General features: G+C 51.8%; 1 pseudogene; it reads left to right on the forward strand.

Moving 5' to 3' along the window:
• The first annotated feature begins 8596 nt into the window (after window positions 1-8596).
• On the forward strand, window positions 8597-9060 carry LOC140607808 (large ribosomal subunit protein eL34-like; annotated as a pseudogene).
• The last annotated feature ends 2838 nt before the right edge of the window (window positions 9061-11898 follow it).

Raw genomic sequence — 11898 nt, forward strand, 5'->3', positions numbered from 1 at the left:
CATCAACCCTATCCTTAGCTTGCTGGCTTTATCCACATGTCCTCGATTCATATTTCATGCAATGGCGGTGGCCTCTTGTGCCAGGATCCATGTGTCCCCGAAATATCCATTCATTGTGTCTCCTCGTGGATGTTGTTACACAACAGTTTACAGCTGCTGGTTAACTGCTCTGCCCAGTTCTGGGATGGAGGTCAGCCCAATGAGTGGTCCTGGCTCCTGCCTGTACCTTTCTTGATCCTGCCTGTTCCCTCTTGCTGGCTCCTTATTGGGGTTCCCACGCTCTGGGCTTAAGACCAAGGGAGCCCCATGTGCTTGTCCATCACGGTGGGCTGGATCCTCTAGGAAACACACTGAGCAGGAGCGTGGACGTGCCCTTGAGGGGCCAGGCAGGTGTGCCCGGAGGTGCAGGTTGGCTGAGGAGTGGGCCCCTGGACCCCAGACCGGGCCTCCTCATTGGCAAGTCCTGTGGCCAGACTCAGGGCCACCAGCTTGCTTGTCAATGCCAGTCTCCTGACAGCTGAGGCGGATCCTGGAAGGGTCTGAGCAGCATGCTTGCAGAGGCAGCAGCCCTTGGCCACGACAGGGAGCGCCTGGGAAGAGGACCAAGGGGCAGTGGGGGGAGTCAGCCCTATCCACCTGCGTCCCATCCCCCTGTACCCCATCCCCGTGCATCCCATCCCCCTGCATCCCATCCCCAAGCATCCCATTCCCATGCGTCCCATCCCCTTATGTCCCATCCCCCTGCATCCCATTCCCCCTGCATCGTTGCATTGTTCTGCTGGTTTGGGCTGCTTCCCTTGGGGTTTGAGCCCAACCCTCATTCCAAAGAGGCTGAGGCCCTGACAGGCACACTCTTCCCAAGCCAGGTTGCAGCCCCCATCTATTCCTGCTGCCTGGGGGCACCCACAGCAGGCCATCTGGGTCCTACACGCTCTGCCCCAGGCGTGCCAGCCACTTGGCCTCCCGCTGCCGTGCAGGCTGGTTTGCCTGGTGGATGGCAGTGTCCCTTCTGACGTGCTCCTCCCTGGACCCTGAGAGGTCAGAGGAGGCAGCCACCACCTGCAGTGGGACACCACAGGTGGGAGCAGGCTCACATGGGCACCCCTGTGGTGCTGCACAACCAAATGGTGGTTCATGTGCCCCCACATAGGGGACCGTGCTGTTTGAATGCTGGGCCCTGAAGACACATTTCCATGAAGTCGCTGCATCCTCCTTTGCCTTATTTGGAAAAAAGGTCTTCAGGTGTAATTATTGTTCCTGAGAGGAGATGGTTCTGGATGATCCGGGTGGGTGTCCTCCTGAGACATGCACAGAGGCACAGACAGGACAAACCAAAGACCTCCATCCACTGCTGGAAGCTGGAAGAGGCCTGGAGGGTCCTCCCCCAGACCCCGGGGGAACCTTGATGTCAGACTCCTGGTCTCTAGCACTCAGAGAGAATGGGTGTCTGTTGTAAACCACCTGGTTTGTGCTGCTCTGTTGTGGTGGCCCCAGGACAGCTACACAGGGACACCCGGCTCCTCAAAGGATGGAGCAGGTGCGAGGGGCCAGAGAGACGGCTATGACGGGTGCCCTCCGCGCTCACCCACCTGGCCCCGGTCACAGGCCTTGGGAGGAGGCGGGGGGTGGGGGGTGGTGCAGGGTGTTGATGGCTCTGTGCTCACCCCCAGCCCCACAGGAGCACCTCCATGCATTTCCTGGTGTTTACAGCTCGCGGCTCCCGGAAACCCATGCGGGTCCCCAAGTGGAGCCCGGGTGTTTGAAGACATGAGCGGCAAGGGAGACTAGACCATGGAGCAGTCCTCTCTGTTCACGGGCCACACTTCGCTGCCGTTGGGCCTTCTCCCGTCCCCAAAGTGATGGGAGGGTCTCGGTGGCTAGGCCCCTGGCAGAGCCTGAGCGTCCCGCATGGCAGGGCTCCCGGGGGACGCAGAGGCCTGAGGAGCTGTCTCCGAGTGCTGAGATCAGCTGTCGCCTCCCAAGCTCTGGCATGCCAAGACCTCCACGCCTGAGACCGGGGGAGCCGCCCAAGACCTGGGGGGAAGCTGCAGACGCCACCCGCCCTAAAGGCACAGCTCAGTGGCTGCCTTTCCCCAAGGGCCTGCACAGAGCCACAGCCCAGGCACCTGAAGTCAACAAACCAACATGTGTCTACTCTGACCGTTCACTGATTTTTATTTAAAATATGAAAAAAATTAAGGTTGGCAGATACATAAGAACTTACCCAAAGGTCACAGAAATACCCAAATTCAAATCCCAGTCCCTGTGTAGGGGGAGCAAGGATGAATAAGACCCAGGCCCCTGGGAGGGACATCAGGGGAGCGTATGTGGTGCTTGTAAGCAGGAGCTGGTGGGCACAGCCTGGTGACACAGAGAGGAACAGGTACTGGGGGCGGCTGAGTCAGGCCACACGGGCAGGGTGGGGGCATGTCCAGGAGGAGGGGCTGGGATCCTGTCTGAAACAAAGACCCACCCCGAGCTCACTCACGTGGTTCAGGGGACTGAGGCCTCCAGGTGTGTGGCCAGGTGAGGCCTGAAGCTGCGCCCTTGAGAAAGGTGCACTTGTTGCTGCATCTGCCGAACCTGCTCCCGCTGCTCCCAGCTGACCTGCAGCCCCAGGGCACATGTCACCTCTCGAATGACCAGTCCCATCACATCACACATGTCTTGGAGGACTGGACTGAGATCAATGTAGTCCCAGCAGAAAGTCCCACAGGATGGCGGGTGGCTGGGTGCCTGTGCCAAAGGGCGAGAGGCAGCGGGCAGGCCCCACCTCATGCCAGCCACTGAGTCAACCCGGCCGCTCCGCGAGATGACCAGGGTGCTGTCTCCCTGCAGGTCCCCAATTCCAGAGCGAGCAGCTCATTTGTCAGGAGCTGGTGGCGTGCAGCCCACTCCACCCCCAATCTCCTCACTGGTGGGTGGGGCCACGGGGAAAAGGTGACAGGGACGGTGGTGCCAGCGAAGCGAGGCCTTGGGGCCCCTCCAGGGAGGAGCAGTCTGGCTGGAGCCGGGGCTTCCCTCTGGGGCTGCGGAGCCCTTCATGTAATGCTGAAACAGCAACCCAACGTGTCGCCTCACGAAAAGACCGAGTGGCAGGTGGCAGCTGTGGGAGCCTTGGGGTCAGACCCCCACACGCTTTGTTGTCAGCATCCGGCGCTGTGACGTCCACTGGGACACCTCGGAGGGAGGTGCAGGGCAGGAGCGAGCTCAGCAGCCCCCTCCCCGTTGCCAGCCGAGGCCGCCTCGGGGCAGTCCGAGGTCCTCGCGCGGCTGCGGCCTTCTTGGAGCTGAGGAGGAGGACGCGAGGGATTCGATGCTCCGTCCGCTGCGGGCCGGGTCCACAGCTGGGCCGTCTCTGCGCTCACTGCGGCCGGCCCAGCGTCCTAGTCCGAGCACTGGGCCGTTGTGCAGAAGACGAGCTCCAGGGCAGGACAGGGTGGCCGCCCCCCACCCGGCCTGACTCCGGGCCCCCCGGCCCCCCGGGACCTCCCGCTAGCTCTGCCCAGGCCCGCCCGCCCGCAGCCCCTCCTCCCTCGGTCCGACCTCGGTGGAGGGGGGCGGCCGGGGCCGAGGACGTGCGTCCTTCCCCGTGGGGGACGCTTGCCCGGCCGGGCCCCGCCACTGGTGTCCACGACATGCGTCCTGCGGCAGGGTGGCGGCTCCCCACTCCCGGAGCCGGAGCCGCGCAAGGGCAGGGTGGCTGTGGTTCTTAGGCGAGCCACGGAGAGGCAGTGCAGGACAGGGATTGAGGTCCTGCCCCGGGCCACCAGCGGGAGGGGCGGTGGCGCTGGCGGACCGGGTGGCGGCGAGGCCGCGGCCGCAGACTTCTGGTCCGGCACCGGTCAGGACGTGGCCGCGAAGACCATTCGTACCGTCGGAATAACACGCGGCTCTGAGGGATCGGAGCGAAGCGGGCGGTGCTCCGCGGCTGGGCCCCACCGGGCTGTGCCTTTCCGTCCAACCCAGGGACGCGGTGGCCCAAGCGCAGGGAGCCGCCTCCAGTCGGCCTCGGTGCGACGCGCTGTCCTACCGGGCCTCCAGCCTGCGGCCTGCGCCCGTCACACGGGTCGGCAGCGCCGTTTCTTAGACTAACGTCCTTCCTGCGGAGCCGACTCCCGCAGGCGCCCTCGGGGTGGCAGGACGGAGTGCGGGACAGCGGGCGTGTGATGGGGGGTATGACGGCGAGGTGTGACGTGGTGGGGTGTGCGTGTGACAGTGGGGAGGCCTACAGCAGGGAAGACTGTCGTGTGTTCCTACAGGTCTTTCTGAGTGGGACGCGCTCCTCCCAACGGAAACCTCTGGACACCGCCTGGCTCGTCGTCAGCCCTTGGTGACGGGAAGAGGGTATCGATTATTATCGTTAACGATGGCTATTTCCTCAAACTGGCTATTTCCATTTACCATCGGGGCCTCGGCGGATCCTTAGAACCTGTAAGTGGAGCGCCACCGGCTCCTATTTAGAGTAAAGGACACCTGGAGGCGGCTGGGGATGGGTGTGGCCAAGGACCGGTGGTCCGGGGTGCAGGGGGCGGCCCCCGCCCTATCTTCTCCGCTGCTGGGTGTGGAGGGTGGGGGTCGGGCACCCAGAGATGTGGTAAATGAAGCCTCTGCGCCTCCCTCCGAGCAGCCGCACAGTCTGGGAGCCGCCGGACCCATTGGCCATTTACTGTTAAATTACTTTAATTTAAATAAAGTGCAAACTTAAGCTCTGTGGTCACACTGGCCATGTTTCAAGTGCTCGCAGGCCCTATGGGGCTGGTGGTGCCTACACCAGGTAGGGCCACCGAGAACATTTCCTTCATTGAGAACTTCTACTGGATGGCGTGGCTCTAAGCAGGGCACCTGTTCATGGGCCAAGCCTGGCTTCATTCTATAAAGGGAATTTTATTGGACACGGCCACACCCGTTTGTGAACGGTCTCAGCTGAGCTGCAGTAGAGGCCATAGGACCTGCAAAGCCTGAAACATCTTCCCTCTGGCCCTTTACAGAAATGTTTGCTGAAGTTGCTCTAGGGCATTGCTTTCAGGGTAAGCTGGGCCTGTCTGTGAGCCTGCCTGGTGGCTGCAGCGTGCTGGCCACACAGGGCTCTTGAGCATGGCCTCCCCAGTGGCACAATGGGGTGGACATGTCTAAGCTGTGCCATTGTCTTGGCACAGTGGAGTTTCTGTGCACAGCAGCTCGGGCTCAAGTCCCAGAGTTGCTGGGAGGGGGCGGGGGGACTGGTGGCCTCATGTGTGCACATACGCACATTCATACATGCATCATCTGTACATGAGTGCATGTGTGGTGTGTACCCCTGTAGGGTGAGTGTCCGGCCGGTGAGCAATGCTTCCATGAGCAATGGCTGGCGGGGCCGTGGGACTTCCTGGGGCTGCTTCCCTTTTCAAGGCGGTCAGAGAGCTAGGACCACACCAGAGCAGAAACTACCTTTTTCACAAGGGAAAGGCCACGAGGTTATTTTTCCAGAAGGGACCATGCTGTGGGCATAATAGGCCTCTTGGCTTTATTCCCAATCACACCAGGAGGCAGATTCGTCTCTGCAGGGTTGTTTCTAGAAAATGTGGTTGCATACACTCCAGAGAAGGGGAAGCTCACACTTGGAATCAAAGCAGTGATGTTGCCCGATGCTGACAGCAAGGTCCCCAGAACCTGATGTAAGCGCCATCCTGATGGGCTTTGGGCCAGCACAGGCTGTGAAGCGTTTGCTTGGTCACTTGCAGGCTGGGCTCTGTCAAGCAGGCAGTGGAGCTTCCAGGCCAGGGAGAGACACAGTGGACCACTGTACCCATGACCTCTTCCTGTGCAAGAGCCATGGTGCAGGGCACACAGGGACTCCTGCACAGCAGCACCTTTTTAATAAGTGGGTCTAGGGGCACCTGGGCGGTTCAGTGGTTGAGCATCTGGCTTTGGCCCAGGGTGTGATCCAAGGGTCCTGGAATCGAGTCCGACATCGAGCTCCCCGTAGGGAGTCTGCTTCTCCCTCTGCCTGTATCTCTGCCTCTCAGTGTCTCTCATGAATAAATACAATCTTTAAAAAAATAAAAAGTGGGTCTAACTGCAGAGCAGATGCTTGTGTGAACCGATTGATCGAGGTGAGCTGCTGGCTATTCAGTTAAGATACTGGGAGAGAGAGACTCTGCATCTGAGCACAGGCTTTGGGCTCTGCAAAGGACCACCGCAGCTCCTTCCTCCTGCCTCTCCTTCTTTCTTTGGGACACATACTGAGCAGACACTGAAACACATCTAGCTGGGAGTCTGATAATTATAACTTGAAGTTCCCGGAGGCATGATACCATGTTGGGGTGGGGAAGTCCTTGGATAGACTGGTCTATGATGAATGGGGAACAGCAAATGATTTAAGGGAACCCTCCCAACTTTAGGAAATAACTTGGAGTGTTTCTTCATGATAGCCAGTAGCACTATTTTCCAATCAGAAAGACCACAAGTTATAAGAGGGAGTACAGTTTTGTGTTGTTTTTCTAAGTGTAAAAATAAGTCTTATAAATCTTTACCCATAATACTTTTTCACTCATTTTCTATCTTTATTGCCCAGGATAATCAACATTACTCAGAGTCCACATCTGGAAGAGGTAAGCTTGTTAGTATTGGACCTATTATCCCACTGAAAACAACTGGAAACCTGACTAAAATACACGTGCAGACACTGGAGGCATGCTAAGGACCCGAGGGGTCAAGATTCCAGAGAGGACAATTCACTGTTGTGAGTTTTGTGTTCTAAGCTCGCTTTCCTAATGAGGCATTTGCAAATTCTTACACAAACACAGAGAGGCTGAGAAGTAGAGCAGAAATCAGGCCCTGAGAGGCTTTCAGGAATTCCCCAGGGCTAGGAATACAAAATGTGAGTTCAGAGCTTCTGAAGCAGCCAGGACTTGTGTCAAAGCAAAGGCATGTGAAGTGTAGTGAATTTCCACACCTGATCTGTTTGCCTCTCAAAGCATTCTTTAAGTCTTCTGCTGTGCATGCAGAGATGAGGTGAGTAGAAAGCGGTAGCAAAGAGGCTGAGCAGCTAAGGAGAGATTTTAAGCAGTTTCATTGTATAAAAATAAAAATAAACTTCAAGGCTCAGTAAATTCTTTCAGATTTAAGTCAGAACTCCTGTAGAAATAAAGAATAAGAGAAACTGGAAACAGACCAGATCTTACAAAGACTGAAACCTGGTGTTAAAACAACTCAAGGGAAGCTCAGGTGGCTCAGTGGTTTAGCGCCACCTTCAGCCCAGGGCGTGATCCTGGAGTTCCGGGATTGAGTCCCACATCGGGCTCCCTGCATGGAGCCTGCTTCTCCCTCTACCTGTGTATCTGCCTCTCTCTCTCTCATGAATAAATAAATACAATCTTAAAAAAAAGTTCAAGACCTTAGATTTAAAAAAAATAAAAAAATAAAACAACTCAAGATGATCATCTCTTATTCTAACTAGATGCCAGACCTGAAGCCCCTCTAGAGTCCTTGTAGTATTTCACAACACAATGTCCAGCGTTCAGTCAGGAAGCACCAATCATGCCAAGAGTCCAGCCAATAGAAAGAGACTTCTAGTTAATAACTTCAAAATTGGAGTTATTGAATACAGATAAAAAAATAACTGTGACTAACATAATTCAATAACTTCACAGAGAAGTGGAATCCATAAAATAGAATCAAATGGAAATTCTAGGATTAAAAACACCGTGATTGAAATTTAGTATAAAGTAGATGATTAGCCACAGCTGAAGAGGGTAAGTTATCTGGAAGTAGGTCAGTAGAAAAATAACTGGATAAAAGCCAAAGAAAATAAAGAATGGAAAATAAAAAGAATTATAGGAAATATATGAGACACAGTAAAAAAAAAAATCTAACATGTATAATTGGAGGAGGAAGAGAGAAATTGTTCAGAATCATTATTGGAAAAAATAGACTAGAATTATGCAAAACTTACAAAAGAAACCAAACCAAGCCATAGATTCAAATATTGCTATAAGCCCCAGGCATAATAAATGCAATGGAATTCACCCAGGCACATCGTTGTAAACCTACTGAAATCAATAGACAAAGAGAAATTGTTTAAAATGCCAGAGGAGAAAAGAAGCCTTAACAGTCAAAGGAGCAACAAGAACAGAGATGGAGACAGCAGACCCCTCAGTGGAAACTATGGAAAACAAATGACAATGAAAACACTGAAGGACAAGAACTGTGAACACAGAATTCTCTATTTAGTAAAAATATTCCTCAAAAGTGAAGGTAAAGATATTTTCAGACAAATAAAACCTGGATGGGGGATCTGGGTGGCTCAGCAGTTGAGCGTCTGCTTTCGGCTCAGGTCATGATCCAGGGATCCTGGGATCGAGTCCCACATCGGTCCCCCTGCAGGGAGCGTGCTTTTCCCTCTTCCTGTGTTTCTGCCTCTCTCTCTGTGTCTCTCATGAATAAATAAATAAAATCTTTAAAAAAAAAAAAGCCTAATGATATACCCAGCAGACTCACACTAAAATGCTAAAAGAAATTCTTTAGTCATAATACTATCTTGTTAACTGGAAGCATTAACAGTGCACAACAGAACAGCGTGAGGTAAGTACGTGGGCAAGCCCAAATGAATATTAACCGTATAAAACTGTAACTACAGCTCTTCCGGGGACGGCGTCCGTAGGCGTTCAGAATGGTTCAGCGTTTGACATACCGTCGTAGGCTGTCCTACAATACAGCCTCTAACAAAACTAGGCTGTCCCGAACTCCTGGCAATAGAATCATTTACCTTTATACCAAGAAGGTTGGGAAAGCACCAAAGTCTGCATGTGGCATGTGTCCTGGCTGACTTCGAGGAGTTCGTGCGGTGAGACCTAAAGTCCTTATGAGATTGTCTAAAACGAAAAAACACATCAGCAGGGCCTATGGTAGTTCCATGTGTGCTAAGTGTGTTCATGACAGGATCAAGCGTGCTTTCCTTATTGAGGAGCAGAAAATCGTTGTGAAAGTGTTGAAGGCACAAGCACAGAGTCAGAAAGCTAAATAAAAAAATGAGGATTTTTTTGAGTAATAAAAATCAAAAAGCTTGATCTGTTAAAACTAACTACAATGTCTATGGCATTAAAAACATCTATAGGATTAAAATTCATGATAAAAAAATACAAAAGATGGTTAGTAAATGGGGTTAAATGTCTCTTGTCCTTGCATTTCCCAGGAAATACTAAAAGTGCTAATTTATTTTCAATTATGATAAGTCTAGGATAGGTATTGTAATTTCTAATTAAGCTGTTAAAGTGATATTAAAAGAATATATAATTAATCCAATAAAGGGAAAAATGGAATGAAAAAAATACTTGATCAACTCAAATAAGGTAATGAAAGAGAAAATTTAGGCATGTGAGTCAAATAGAAAACAAGTAGTAAGACAGTAGATATAAACCCAGCTGTATCACTAGTTAATTTAATGTACTTGGATTAAGTCACTCAAAGGCAAATAGATAGATGGAATCTTAAAAAATACATTCTTTTATATCGTGCCTAAAGAGATATATGTGAAATATAATGCACAGAAAAGTTGAAGGTTACAGGATGGAAAATGATTATCACACAAGTATTAGCCAAAAGAAAGCTAATATAGTCATGTTTATTAATATCCGAGTAGATTGAAGAAGGCAAGAAGAAATAGATAAACAGAAACACATCCCACAATAAGGACTTCAGTCTACTAGAAAGATATAATTTAGTCTTTATGAATTTAATAACATAGCTTTGAAATATGTAAAGCAAAATTACAGAAATGCAAAATAATAACTCCCTCACAATCATAGTGGACCACCCGTAGAAATTGACAGACCCAACAGACAAAGATTCATCAGTAAGGAGAAAACTTAAACCATACATTGACTTCATAGACACTGCACCCAACACAACAAAATACATTCCTCCCGAGCTGAAAGGGAATTGCCACCAAAAATCGCTATGTTTGATCATGAAGCAGGCCTCAGTAAATTTCCAAAATTGAGATCGTAGAATAAATCAGTATTTTAAAACTTTTTCCAAACCATAGCATGTACCAGGGGATCACTGTGCCCAGGGTGGCGGTGCCCATGCTCCCCCACCTGTTCTTCTTACCCTCAGAGGGTCACATCTTCTCCATGGAGCACTCACCCAACTCAACTCTGGACCCAGAGGGAGGCTCTCTTCCAGCGCAGAGACAAGTCCTTAACACCACCTGTCCGCCAACTCATCACCTGACTTTTGCTAGTAATACTGGCATTTATGTTTTGTTCATAAATTTAGTTCTCAGCTGTATTTTAAGTCTCCTCAAAGTGCGCAGTCATCCCCTGCGGCACTCAGAGGCAGGCCTAGACACTCCATGGCTCTAGGGGACACTGGGGGCCAGCGTCTGACTCTGCTGGTTTTGATGCTGTCACCAAGAGGAGACGTTTTGATGGGCTCAACTATTAAATCATTAAAGTTTCAGCTTTGGAAAATCACTGTAATGATGTATCCCAGGAGAGTGAGGGCAAGGACTGGGGGTGGGGCCGGTCAACGACGTTTTTTACATTTTGTTTTGTCCAGGTTGGTCCTGGTCTGTCAAAGCTCCCCTGGGGGCAAACAGCATGGGGAGATCCCACCAGGGACTGGCTCCACCAGGGCCCACATGACCGTGTGCGATGACAAAGCTACCCAGTGATCTGAGGGAGGACAAAAGAGATGACGTCCCTCCTGAGCTTATGGTGCGTTGGCATCATGTGTGCAGATGGCGTGCACACCACACGGAACTCTAAGAATGCTTTGTGAGATTCAAGCACCAAACAGAAAAAGTAAAACTATGTGCAAAAAACAAACCAAAAAAACCCTGAGATACCCATGTACTGATGGGTGGGCAGCAGAGACCTGGCTGGTGCCGAGGAGGGAAAGGCTCAGGAGTCGGGGTACCAGCGTCCTGCTCTGCCACCGACTCGCTCGGCAGCTAGGGAGTCACGTGTACTGCCTCTGTCTCAGGTTCCTGAGCTGAGCTCACAGGACTGGGTGAAAGCCTCAGCCCTTGGACCCACCCCGGGCCTCCATGCTACAGTTGACTTGATGACGTCAAAGGAAAGACAGGACTTTTGTTTCTCTTGAGAAGAGTGAGCAGCCAGCAATCGCAAATAAAATGGCTCCTTTCAATGCCGTTTCCATCTGTGTTCTAGAACAAATACCAGTCCATCCCTGCAGCCGTACCTCAGCACAGAAGTTCCCTCCCCAGTGTTGTTCTCAGACACGATTCATGAACATCCATAGACCCGCTTTTCTGGGGAAAGGAGGCAATCACATTTTGTCTTAAGTAACTCATCTCACTGTGCACAGTCAGGAGCGGTTTGGAGGAGAATTCCGGCTGCAAGCATGTTCTGGTGGGTCCCCAGAGAGCTGCTACGGGTCAGACGCCCCCTGGAGATCAGAGCTCACTGTCACCTCCCACACCCCAGAGACACAGCTTGCCTGGGACTCATCACGATGCAAGGATTCGCCTGTGTGTTGAGCACATGTGCCTGTGTACTCTGCAAGGTGCAGGTGTGCAGGGCTCACTTGGGTTCATCATGGACCGAATTCTCAGAAGCTGAGCAGAGCTTCCTTAAACCCCGTCCTATTCGAAAAGAAACTTTAGGAGGTTCTTCTTAAAAAAAAAAAAGAAAAAAGAAAAAAGAAATCCACAAACCCTCTAGCTTAACATTTGAATAGCTGAGCTCTACTTGGGATTTCATGAATAAAACACATTTCCTTGTACAGCATGGTTAACAACATGTGCACATATATGCACTTTATTCCTGAGGGTGGGGCTATGGGGTCTCACGAAGTCTGGATTTCCTGTGGAGGGGGCTCCCTCAGAGCAGGTGGCCGTGCTGATTGCCCTCTGCACCTCTTCAGAGCCTCCCCCTCCTCTTCCATTTACTG

This window comes from Canis lupus, chromosome 17 (assembly GCF_048164855.1).
Source record: "Canis lupus baileyi chromosome 17, mCanLup2.hap1, whole genome shotgun sequence".
Lineage (NCBI taxonomy): Eukaryota > Metazoa > Chordata > Mammalia > Carnivora > Canidae > Canis > Canis lupus.